Source organism: Protopterus annectens, chromosome 14.part0 (assembly GCF_019279795.1).
Source record: "Protopterus annectens isolate FY-2018-M chromosome 14.part0, PAN1.0, whole genome shotgun sequence".
Taxonomy (NCBI): domain Eukaryota; kingdom Metazoa; phylum Chordata; order Ceratodontiformes; family Protopteridae; genus Protopterus; species Protopterus annectens.
In genome coordinates this window covers 915,177,697-915,189,567 of record NC_056748.1, presented here as the reverse complement: position 1 = coordinate 915,189,567, position 11,871 = coordinate 915,177,697, and the positions used below count along the sequence as shown (strand labels likewise).

Here is an 11,871-nt window from a genome sequence, read left to right as displayed (position 1 = left end):
TATTAAAGCAAATACTTGATGACAGCAGGATCTGTCATTCTGGTTTTTTCAGAAGCAGAAGCTTGGTTAAAAGATCAAACCCTACCTGATCATTTTAAAGCAAAATTATTGGATGCACCTGTGCAGCAGGATGTATTTGGTGTCAAAGCAGAAGAGGTTTTAAAGAAAATGGAGAATAAGGCAAAGTCTGTGCAGACAGTCGAGGATTTTTTACAGGTACAACCCCCTTGTTTCAGCAGAAATTGGCCAACAAAAAAATGGTCCTTTCCAGATTCTGACAGATCACAGACTGGTAAATACAGACGCCCAAGGGGCAGAGGTTAGTCACAAGGCCCTTACAAACCTCGCCAATGGGGTATTGCTACCCAGAAAGGAGGAGAAGACAGTCCCCAAGCTAGCAGAAGACCAACAATGACTCAACCCTCAAACTACCAAGCAAATCTCTCTTGGCAGCTCCCATGGGAGGAAAATTAGCACTTTTTGCAGACAACTGGCACATCATCACAAAAGACAAATGGGTCCTAAACATAGTCTCACAAGGATACAGATTCCACTTTCATAACTTGCCAAGGATAAAAGGAATGCCAAACCTGCCACCAAATCAATGGGCAGAGGCACAAAAACAAATTACAGCTCTCATGGACATGAGAGCTATTCAACAGGTACCTACATTGGAGCAAGGACAAGGAATTTACTCGAGACTCTTTCTAGTCCCAAGAAAGGACAAAGCATGGAGACCCATTCTGGATCTTTCAATTCTGAACACCTGTCTGCAAGTACCAAAATTCAAGATGCTAACACTACAGCAGCTTCTTCCCATGCTGGGCAAGAATGCTTGGCTAGTAACATTGGACCTCAAGGAGGCATACCTACATGTCTTTCAGACAAAATTGCAGAAGATACCTCTGCTTCATTGCAGGTTCAGCCCATTACCAATTCTCTGCACTGTCCTTTGGCTCATCTACTGCACCCAGGGTCTTCACAAAATACTTGGCACCAGTAATTGCATACTGCAGACAAAAATTCAAATATACCCATACCTGGATGACTGCCTTATTCAAGCAGAAAGCAAGGACATTCTTTTAAAGCATATGGCATTTGTCAAACACCCAAGTTGCCTAGGGTACACAGTAAACGAAAGGAAATCAAAAATAGTGCCCTCGTAAAACATAATATTCCCAGGTGCCAGCTTGAATACAACGGCCCAGATGGCTTGTCTCACACCAGACAAGCAACAACAGCTGACTCAATACTTCAAAATAATGGCAACAAAGATCCAACTCCCTGCAAGAAAAAATTCTGCAGGCTTTTGGATTCATGGCATCTTGCATACTACTAACACCATTTGCAAAACTGCATATGAGGAAATTACAATGGTACCTGAAAAGCATATGGACTCGGCACAGCCACAGCTTGGAAACAATATCACTCATTCCCTGCCTTCAACAGGAGTTTCTATGGTGGGCACAGGCATGTCACCTCAACTAGGGTCAGCCTTTCACCTTACCCACAGCCAGGCAAACTATGACAACAGATGCATCAAACTATGCCTTGGGAGTGCACATGGCAGGACAGTGCATTCAGGGCAAATGGACTACAGATCAAAGGCATCTGCATATCAATCAAAAAGAAATGCTAGCAGTACAGAATGCCCTAACAGCTTTCAAGGACCTCTTACACCCAGGACAACTAATAATAAAGACTGACAATACCACAGTAATGTGGTAAATAAGAAAGGGGGCACATTCCTACCTTCTATGCAGGCAAGCAATGACCTTGTGGAACACAGCACTGTCTTAACAAGTTCAACTACAAGCGCAATTCCTGCCAGGAAAGAAACATATTGGCAGACGACCCAAGCAGAAACATCATGGATCCCCATGAGTGGAAACTAGATCCACAAGTATTTGCAATAACTCAAAAATGGGGACGCCCAGACATAGATCTGTTTGCCAACCCCCAAAACTACCAACTTCAAAAATTTTGCACAAGGACATTTCACCCACAAGCTTGGAAAGTGGACACCCTCTCAGTTGGAAAACATTAACAATGTATGCCTTTCCTCCACTGCCTCTTCTAGCAAAGGTACTGCTGAAAGTCGGATTAGAAAGGCCACAAATGATGCTCATTGCACCAAACTGGCTACTCCAGCACTGGTATCAAATTCTAAGGAACATGGCCCACAGCCCACCATGGATTTTACCACAACTTTCTCACCCAGCGAGACAATCTGATTCTACACAGCCAGCTCAAGACTTAAAACCTGGCTGCATGGCAAATTACCTAAACAACCAGCCAACACCTTTATCCAAAGCTGTTACGGATGTCATTCTGGAGGCCAGGAGGCCCAGCAACAGGAAAACCTATTCAGACAAATGGAAAAGATTTTGCGCCTGGAACCAGGCTAAAGGCCTAAATCCCCTTGATCCCAACATTCCTCAGATTCTACAATATTTAACTGAGATGTTGCACAAAGGACTTTCCTTTTCATCTATTAAGATCCACACCTCAGCAATTTCAGCTCATTACAACACAGATCCTCCTTTATTTTTACATTCACTCCTAAGACAGTACCTCAGCGTGGCTAAGAACATAAGACCGCCCAGGAGAGCACCAACACCTACTTGGGATCTCATCTTTGTTCTGGAAAAGCTTATACTGCCACCCTTTGAACCAGCTTTTTCAGCTGATTTAAAATTTCTTTCATGGAAAACTGCCCTGCTACTAGCAATAACTTTAGCTAGAAGAGTCTCAGAGCTACAGGCACTAATGGCAGTGGAGCCTTTCCTTATTTTTCATCAAGACAGAGCATCTCTATGAACTAACCCTTCCTTTATGCCAAAGGTGGTATCCATTGTGGCCCTAAACCAAACCATTAATTTGCCCACCTTTTTCCCAAATTCCCAGAACAAAGGAGAAAAACTCCTGCACTCTCTAGACATTCACAGGCAATTCCATTACTACTTGGATAAAACTAAGGCTTTCAGAAAATTCTGACCAGCTGTTTGTAGCCTATGCTGCAGTGTCACAAGGAAAAGCTATCTCAAAACAGACCATTTCAAAATGGATAGAACATTGCATACGTTTCTGCTACATGCATCATGGGAAACCGGTACCTGCTAACATTAGGTCCCACTCCACCAGGGCTACAGCTACATCAGCAGCCTTTCTCAGGGGGTGCCAACCAAAGATATTCTGGAAGCTGCAACTTTGAGTTCAGTGCACACCTTCACCAAACACCATCACTTACCTCTATATTCTAAGACTAGAGCTGGATGTTCATCGTGCATACAGCTGCAGTCATAACAGAAGGGTTCTCCTGCCGTCAGGCGGGTCCTCGGTCGGCCGAATTCCAAAGTCTAGGTCCGGTGTCGGTTGTCGTCGCTTCTTCCCTGACGTCAGTGTGACAGGGGTATAAAGGAACCAGCCAACGTCATTTTCTTCAGTCTTTCTTGCCACGCGGTGCCCGAAGCAGAAGCAGTTCACAAGTGCCGGTCGGCCAGCTCCTGAGATTACGAAAATTTGGAAACCGAAGTCTTGTTGAAAGCCAAGTACCCCGTTGGGGAAACTTTTCTTGCCTCAGACCGATGTCAAAGTTAATAATTGTATTTCTTGTGGGAAGCAAATACTGCATAAGGATTTCCATTCCCTCTGTATACCTTGTTTAGGCCCAGACCACGACATCTCGGTCTGTCGCTTTTGTGCTACATTCAACAAATGCACCATTAAGTGTCGGGCGGAGTTCGCCCAGCATTATTTTGGGAAAGCATTTAACTATATTATGTCGTTGGATACTCAGACTCCAGTTTTGTCTAAAAAACCGCAAAGATAAGGACTGACACACGAGGTCCGCGGCCTCTACCGACACCACGCCAAAGCCCAACTACACGTGGTCCGGTTCTCAGTGAGGCGCCTACGCAGTCCCTGACTACCGACGACACTTCTTTGGCGGTGTCTGCTGTGCCTGAGGTCGCAGGCTCCTCTGCCCACACCCCGACTACAGATACCGAAGCCACTCTTGGCGTTGAAACTCAGAATGTGGACAGGTCCACCTCCACTCTCGGTGTCTTCAGACCTTCCTTTTCTCCATCAAGGCTTTCACCAAGTCTAAAGCAACCATGCACTCCAAGAGACAAGCTACACAGGGCCCATCTCCAGGCCCCATGCCTAAGAAACAAATGCTTAAAATGGCTGAGGATTTAATTACTCTTAACAGAGGTTCTCAGCCCCCACTGGACAAAAGGCCCAGAGTGGAGGAAGATTCCCCCTCCTCTGATCAGGGCTCCATTATTTCAGAGCACTCTGATGATCAGGAACATTCTTACTCCCCTTTTGAAGACTCTGATGCAGAGGAGTCCATCCCTTCTGTATCCCCCCCTGAGGATTACTCATTTGGGGAAACTTTGCATACCTTAAGGGAACACTTCCACTGGGAAGGCCAAGAGTATTCAGATTCCAAGAAAAGGCTTAGGGAATTTCTCTTGCTACCTCAGCTCAGGCCTCTGGCTGTACCTCCTGTCTTGAATATCCTAGATGATTACTCGGAGGCCTGCCTTAACCTGGACTCTCTACCTCCAGCTCCAGTTAAGCCTGACAGGTACTACAGGGTTCCTGACTCGCACCTATTTCTAAACAAAAGCCATGCTGCTGACCCAGAAACCATCTCACAGGGCCCCAAGGGAGTTGAGGTCTCCACTGCTAAAAATCCATTACCTTCCGAGAGAGATTCCAGATCCTTAGAAAGGTGGGGAAAAAAGGTATATACCTCGGCTACCTTAACCATGAGGGCCTTAAACTGTCAGTTCCATATGCTAAAATACCAACAGTTTTTGTTATCACAGTTGAAAAGTAAAATGTCATAACCTGAACAACCAGACTTGAAGGAGTTGCAGGATTTGATGCATAGTGCAGAACAAGTGGGTAAGCATACCTTACAATGTGGTTTTGATGCTCTAGAGGCCTCATGTTACAGGATCAGTCATACGTAGGCTTGCCTGGCTCAAGGAACAAACATTGCCTGATCATGTCAAAGCTAAATTGCTAGACGCCCCTCTTCAAAAGGATGTACTATTTGGTGCTAATGCTGAGGAGGTATTAAGGAAAATGGAGGAAAAGGCTAAATCAATGCAAACTGAGATTTTCTACAGGTACAACCCCCACGTTTTAGTAGAAATTCGCCTTCGAAAGACTGGCCCTTTCCTGCCACGGACAGACCCCAAAGAGGCAGATACAGGCGCCCGAGGGGCAGAGGGCAATCCCAAGGATCGTTTAGAGGCAGACAATGGCAAGCTCCTACACAGAGGTGGTGAGGATAACTCGCAATCTTTCAGAAAGCAAACCCAATGACTTTCCCCTTTGCATGCCAAGCAAGTCTCAAATGGCAGCCCCCTTAGGAGGAAAGCTGGCATTATTTTCAAAAAATTGGCATATTGTCACAAAGGACAAATGGATCCTGGACATTATAAACAGAGGCTACAAATTCCATTTTCACACCCTTCCAAAAATGAGGCATGCCAAACCTGCCGCACAATCAAAGGGTAGAGGCACAAAGGCAAATTACAGATCTCATAAACATGAAAGCTATTCAAGAGGTACCTACACATGAACAAGGTCAAGATTTTTATTCCAGGCTATTTCTGGTACCAAGGAAGGGAAAAAATTGGAGACCTATTTTGGACCTATCCATCCTTAACACATTTCTACTCGTACCAAAATTCAAGATGCTCACTCTACAGCAACTTTTTCCCATGCTGGGCATGGAGTCTTGGCTGGTAAAATTGGACCTCAAGGAGGCATACCTGCATGTCCCAATCAGACAAAATTGCAGAAGGTACCTCAGATTTCTTGCAGGTTCAACCCATTATCAATTCTCTGCATTGCCCTTTGGCTTATCTACTGCGCCCAGAGTATTCACGAAATGCCTGGCATCAGTAATTGCCTACTGCAGACTTCAAGGGATACAAATATACCCCTATTTGGACGACTGCCTGATCCAAGCGGACAGCAAGCACATTCTTCTGACACCTCTCGCTTATGTAATAATGTTGTTGAACTCTGTGGGATACACAGTCAACAAAAAGAAATCAAGGCTAATACCCTCTCTGAAGATAATTTTCCTGGGTGCCAATTTGGACACAAACAGCCAGATGGCTTACCTCACGCCAGAGAAGCAGGGGCAACTAATTCAATACTTCATAGCACTAGCAAATTGCACCAGGCTGACTGCAAAGAAAATCCTGCAGGCTCTGGGATTCATGGCATCTTGCATCTTACTAATCCCATGTGCAAAGCTGCATATGAGGAAACTACAATGGTACCTGAAAAACATATGGTCTCAACACGGCCACAGTTTGGAAACAATAATACCACTAATTCCATGTCTGCAAAAGGAATTTCTGTGGTGGGCTCAAGCATGTCAAACAAGCACAGGTCTTCCATTCAGCAAGCCTCAAGCAAATCATCACAACAGACGCCTCTGACTACGCCTGGGGGGCGCACATGACAGATCGGTGCATTCAGGGCAAATGGTCCCAAAAACAAAAGCACCTTCACATCAATCAAAAGGAAATGCTAGCAGTAATAAATGCTATTATAGCTTTCAAGGACCTTCTACAACCAGGTCAACTATTGATAAGAACGGACAACACCACAGTTATGTGGTACATAAACATGGAGGAACACATTTTTACCCCCTATGCAGACTGGCCATGTCACTTTGGAACATGGCCATGGACTTAAAAATGGAACTACAAGCACAGTACTTGCCAGGCAAGGAAAATACACTGGCAGACCACCTAAGCAGGAATATGACAGATCCACACGAATGGAAATTGCATCCGAAAGTTTTTACAGAAATAATCCAAGAATGGGGAAGGCCAGACATAGATCTCTTTGCCTCCCACAAAAATCACCAATTGACAAAATTCTGCTCAATGATTTTCCGTCCAAAGGCCTGGAGAGTGGACGCTCTGTTTCAGTTTGACATCACTGACAGTTTATGCCTTCCCACCTCTTCCTCTGCTGCCCAAAGTTCTATTGAAAACCAGAGCAGACAGACCAAAGATGATTCTCATTGCTCCGGACTGGCCAAGGCATCACTGGTACCCACTCCTGAGGAGCCTGATACATTCCCCACCATGGACCCTACCTCTAATGCCTCTTCTGACTCAGCACAGCTTCAAAACTCTTCACAGCCAGCTAAAAACACTCAATCTAGCTGCATGGAAGATTCCTTAGCATCACAACAGGCCCTACTCTCCAAGGAGAGGTGCAGGATGTCATTTTGGAGGCCAGAAGGCAGTCAACTAGAAAAGCTTACTCTGCAAAATGGAAACGGTTTTGTCTGGAATGAGAAAAAGGGCCAGGATCCTGGAAAACTGAATTTACCTCAAATACTACAATATTTGGCTGAGCTGCTAAGCAGTGGACTTTCATTCTCCTCCATCAAAATCCATGCCTCAGCCATTTCTGCAGAATACAACACTGATCCAACTTTATTCTCTCACCCTCTCTTAAGACAGTTCCTTAGAGGGGCTAAGAATCTAAGACCTCCAAGGAAACCACCAATACCTGCTTGGGATCTTAATTTCATTCTGGAAAAACTGACCTTGCCTCCCTTTGAGCCAGCTGCCTCATCAGATTTGCAGTATTTGTCCTGGAAAACAGCTTTCCTTCTGGCTGTCACCTCAGCTCGTAGAGTTTCAGAACTACAGGCCCTCATGGCTGTCCAGCCTTTTGTCTTCCATCAGGACAGAGTTTCCTTACGAACCAACCTGTCCTTTATGCCTAAAGTGGTATCCAGGGTAGCTTTAAATCAGGCCATACATTACCTACTTTTTATCCTAATCCTCAAAACAAAGGGGAGAGATTACTACATTCCTTGGACATCCACAGACAACTGAGTTATTTGGACAGAAGAAAGCCTTTCAGAAAATCAAAACAGCTCTTTGTGTCCTATGCTGTTAGGAGCTCAAGGAAAGCCAATTTCCAAACAATCTCAAAATAGATAGCCCACTGCATACGCTTTTGCTATTTTTTTCATGGCAAAACTGTACCTACAGGCATTAGAACTCATTCCACCAGGGCCACAGCCACCTCTGCAGCTTTCCTCAGAGGAGTTCCTACCAAGGATATTTTGGAAGCAGCCACTTGGAGTTCTGTGCATACCTTCTCCAAGCAATACAACCTACCATTATACTCCAAATTTAGAGCAGGCTTTGCCACTGCAGTCTTGCAGGGCATTTTGGCTCCTCCTAGTTCCACCTAGTGCCTACCACCCCTTTTTTAGTTTTGGGATTCTACCCATCTGTTATGACTACAGCTGTATGCACGATGAACATAGTACAGTTTTGTACCTATCATAAATGTAGATGCTAGTGCTAATGCAGCTGCAGTCCAGGATGATGTTCATCTCACATTGCTGCAGTCCTTACACTTGGGTAGTCCGCTGTCCTCGGTCGGCCCGAATATCAAAGTATAAGGCTGACGTCGGTCAAGGCGCATTTGACTGACATCAGGACGTCAGGGTACAAATGCGCATGACTGACGTCATATCCTCAGTCTTTTTTGCCGCATGGTCCGATGCAGAAGCAGTATTGCAAGTGCCGGTTGGCGTTCTGAAAGTTTTCGTTTTCGGAGTTTCAGACAGAGTCAAAGTTGGCTAAGTACCCCGTTGGGGAATATTTTAGCTTTTTCTTGCCTCAGTGGTTTACCGGATGTCAGAAAAAGTGAATAATTGTATTTCTTGTGGGAAACAGATACCGCATAGAGACTATCATACTTTGTGTATTCCTTGTTTAGGGCCTGAGCACGACGTTGTTGGGTGTCGCTCTTGTGCTAGATTTAACAAGCTCACTATAAAGAGGAGATTAGATTGTGCCAGGTTAGTCTTTGGGAAGCGGTGCAATTATAAAATGCCGTCGGATGCTCGAAGAAGCGCAAGGACAAAGCAGTGAAGCCTAGGCTAGAAGAACCATCCGTGCAGACGCCGGTTCTTTAGAGGTGTCGGTGGAGCCGGTGGTTCCACCGGAGGTTTCTTTGGGATCCCCGGGAGAGACCTTGTTATTGCAGGATGTGGCCTCTCAGGAGGTAGGCCAGGGTGATGGGGCTTCTCAGGTTACTATACTCCCCTCCCTGCCTAGGGTGGTTAGGCCCTCTCCTTCTGTTTCTAAGGCTTCTCCTAGAGGCAGGCAAGGTTTAGCTTCAGTTGGTGTCACCCCTAGTTCTTCTGGAACTGTGCCCAAGAAGCATATGCTTAAAATGGCAGAAGATTTGATTACTCTGTTTAGGGGTTCTTTGCCCCCTCCTGATAAGAGACCTAGGGTGGAGCCTGAGCTAGGGAGTTTTGAGCAGGCTTCGGATGTTTCAGAGTCTTCGGCTGAAGACTTGCAGGAGTACTCTCCTTATTCTGATTCTGATGTGGATGATTCTACTCCTGCTTCCCCTCCTGAGGATTTTTCTTTTTCAGAAACTCTTCATTCCATGAGGGAGCATTTTATGTGGGAAGGTCAGGACTTCTCTGATTCCAGGAAAAGGCTTAGGGAATTTTTGTTTTTACCCCAGCATAGGCCTTTGGCTATACCTCCTGTTTTGGATGTAGTGGAAGATGTTTTTGCAGAGGCGTCTCCTAATCCTGATTCTCTGCCTCCTGCTCCTGTTAAACCGGATAGGTATTACAGGGTGCCTGAAGCTCATAAGTATCTTTTTAAGAGTCCTAGGGCAGACCCAGAAACTGTTAGCCAGGGGCCTAAAGGTGTTAAGGCTTCTGTTGTCAAGAATCCGGTTCCTGCAGATAAAGAAGCCAGGGCCTTGGATAGATGAAAGAAAGTTTATACTTCTTCCACTCTAGCTATGAGGGCTTTGAATTGCCAGTTTCACATGTTAAAATACCAAAACTATCTCCTTTCACAGTTGAAGTCTAAGGTTGATGCTCTGGCGGAAGGTATTGATTGTAAAGAGTTACAAGATTTAGTACATGTTTCTGAACAGGTGGGTAAGCATTCTTTGCAATGTGGTTTTGATGCTGTACAGGCCTGCCTAGGGTGGCTGCCACTGGGTCAGTTCTTCGCAGGCATGCCTGGCTGAGGGATCAAAATTTATCTGACCATGTTAAAACAAGGATTTTGGATGCTCCTTTACAATCTGATGTGGTGTTTGGTTCTCCTGTTGAGGCAGTTTTAAAGAAAATGGAAGACAAGGCTAAGTCTATGCAGACTGTTAAAGATTTTTTGCAGGTTCAGCCTCCAAAGTTTAGTAGAAATTGGCCTGCTAAAGGGTGGACGTATCCTTCTTATGATTCCCAGTCTAGGGGTAGATCTAGACGTGGTAGGGGCAGAGCTCAGGGCTCTTTCAGGCCTAGAACAGGGAGTTCTCCTGCACAGTCTTCAGGTGAGGGCAGGGTCAGTCCTTTCAGAACAGACCCAATGACCCTTTTCGGCTGCCAGAGCCCTCTCGTCTGGCAGCACCTTTGGGAGGAAGGTTGGCACTTTTCAAAGAAAATTGGAGTTTAATTACCCAAGACAGATGGGTATTGGATATCGTACACCAAGGTTACAGGTTTTATTTCCATACCTTGCCTCCTTTCAGAGGCATGCCAGACGCCCTCCTCAACAAAGAATAGAGGCTCACAAGCAAATTTCTCTGTTACTTCAACTAGGGGCCATACAGCCGGTCCCTATGCCAGAAGTGGGCCTAGGATTTTATTCTCGCCTGTTCCTAGTACCAAAGAAGGGGAACACGTGGAGACCAATTTTGGATTTATCTATCCTCATCACTTATCTGGACATTCCCAAGTTCAAAATGTTGACGTTACAACAGCTTTTACCTCTACTGGGCAAAGATCATTGGATGGTAACTTTGGATCTCAAGGAGGCTTACCTTCATGTTCCTATCAGACTAAGTTGCAGGAAGTATCTGCGTTTTCGAGCTGGGACTTTTTACTATCAGTTCTCTGCATTGCCCTTTGGCTTATCTACTGCGCCCAGAGTATTCACGAAAGTTCTGGCTCCAGTGATAGCTTTCTTCAGGCTAAAAGGAATACAGATCTATCCTTATTTGGACGACTGCCTGATTCTGGCTCAAGGAAGGGAAGAGCTTCTTCATCATTTGGAATATGTGATAGCAGTGCTAAGATGCCTGGGGTATTCTGTGAACGAAATAAAGTCCAGTCTAGTACCCTCTTAGGACATGTGCTTTCTGGGTGTAAGACTGAATACAGCATCCTAGATGGCCTTTTTAACCCCGGACAAACAAGAGTCTTTCCCTTTACTTCCATCAACTATCTCATCAGTCCGGGCTGACTGCAAGGACAGTCCTTCAAGCCTTAGGGTTCATGGCATCTTGTATTCTGGTGCTTCCCAATGCCAAACTGCATATGAGGAAGCTGCAATGGTATCTCAAAAATGTATGGACACAGCACTGCCAGGATCTGGACACTGTCATTCAAATAATACCTTGCATTCAAAAGGAATTTTGTGGTGGGCTCAGGAATGTCACCTAAACAAGGGACTCTCTGTGACCGGCCAGAGGCGAGTCAGATTTTAACGACGGATGCCTCAGACAAAGCTTGGGAGCTCATCTAAATGGAAAGTGGATACAAGACAAGTGGCCTGCCAGACTACAACATCTACATATCAACCTGAAGGAGATGTTAGCAGTCCAGTTTGCATTAATAGCTTTCAAGGATTTACTTCTTCCAGGGCAGGTGTTGATTCTAACAGACAACACAACTGTCATGTGGTACATCAACAAGCAAGGGGAACGATTCTTATCCTCTATGCAGGCAAGCAATGATTTTGTGGGAGACTGCTCTCAGTTTACAGCTCAATCTTCAGGCAAGGTTTCTGCCAGGAGCACAGAACTCCTTAGCAGATG

General features: G+C 45.3%; 1 protein-coding gene across 2 annotated transcripts in view; it reads left to right on the top strand.

Annotated features, from left to right (window-relative positions):
• Window positions 1–11,871, top strand: part of LOC122789336 (RNA/RNP complex-1-interacting phosphatase-like) — a 676,254-nt gene that overhangs the window by 463,402 nt on the left and 200,981 nt on the right. The gene's annotated exons all lie outside the window — the stretch shown is intronic.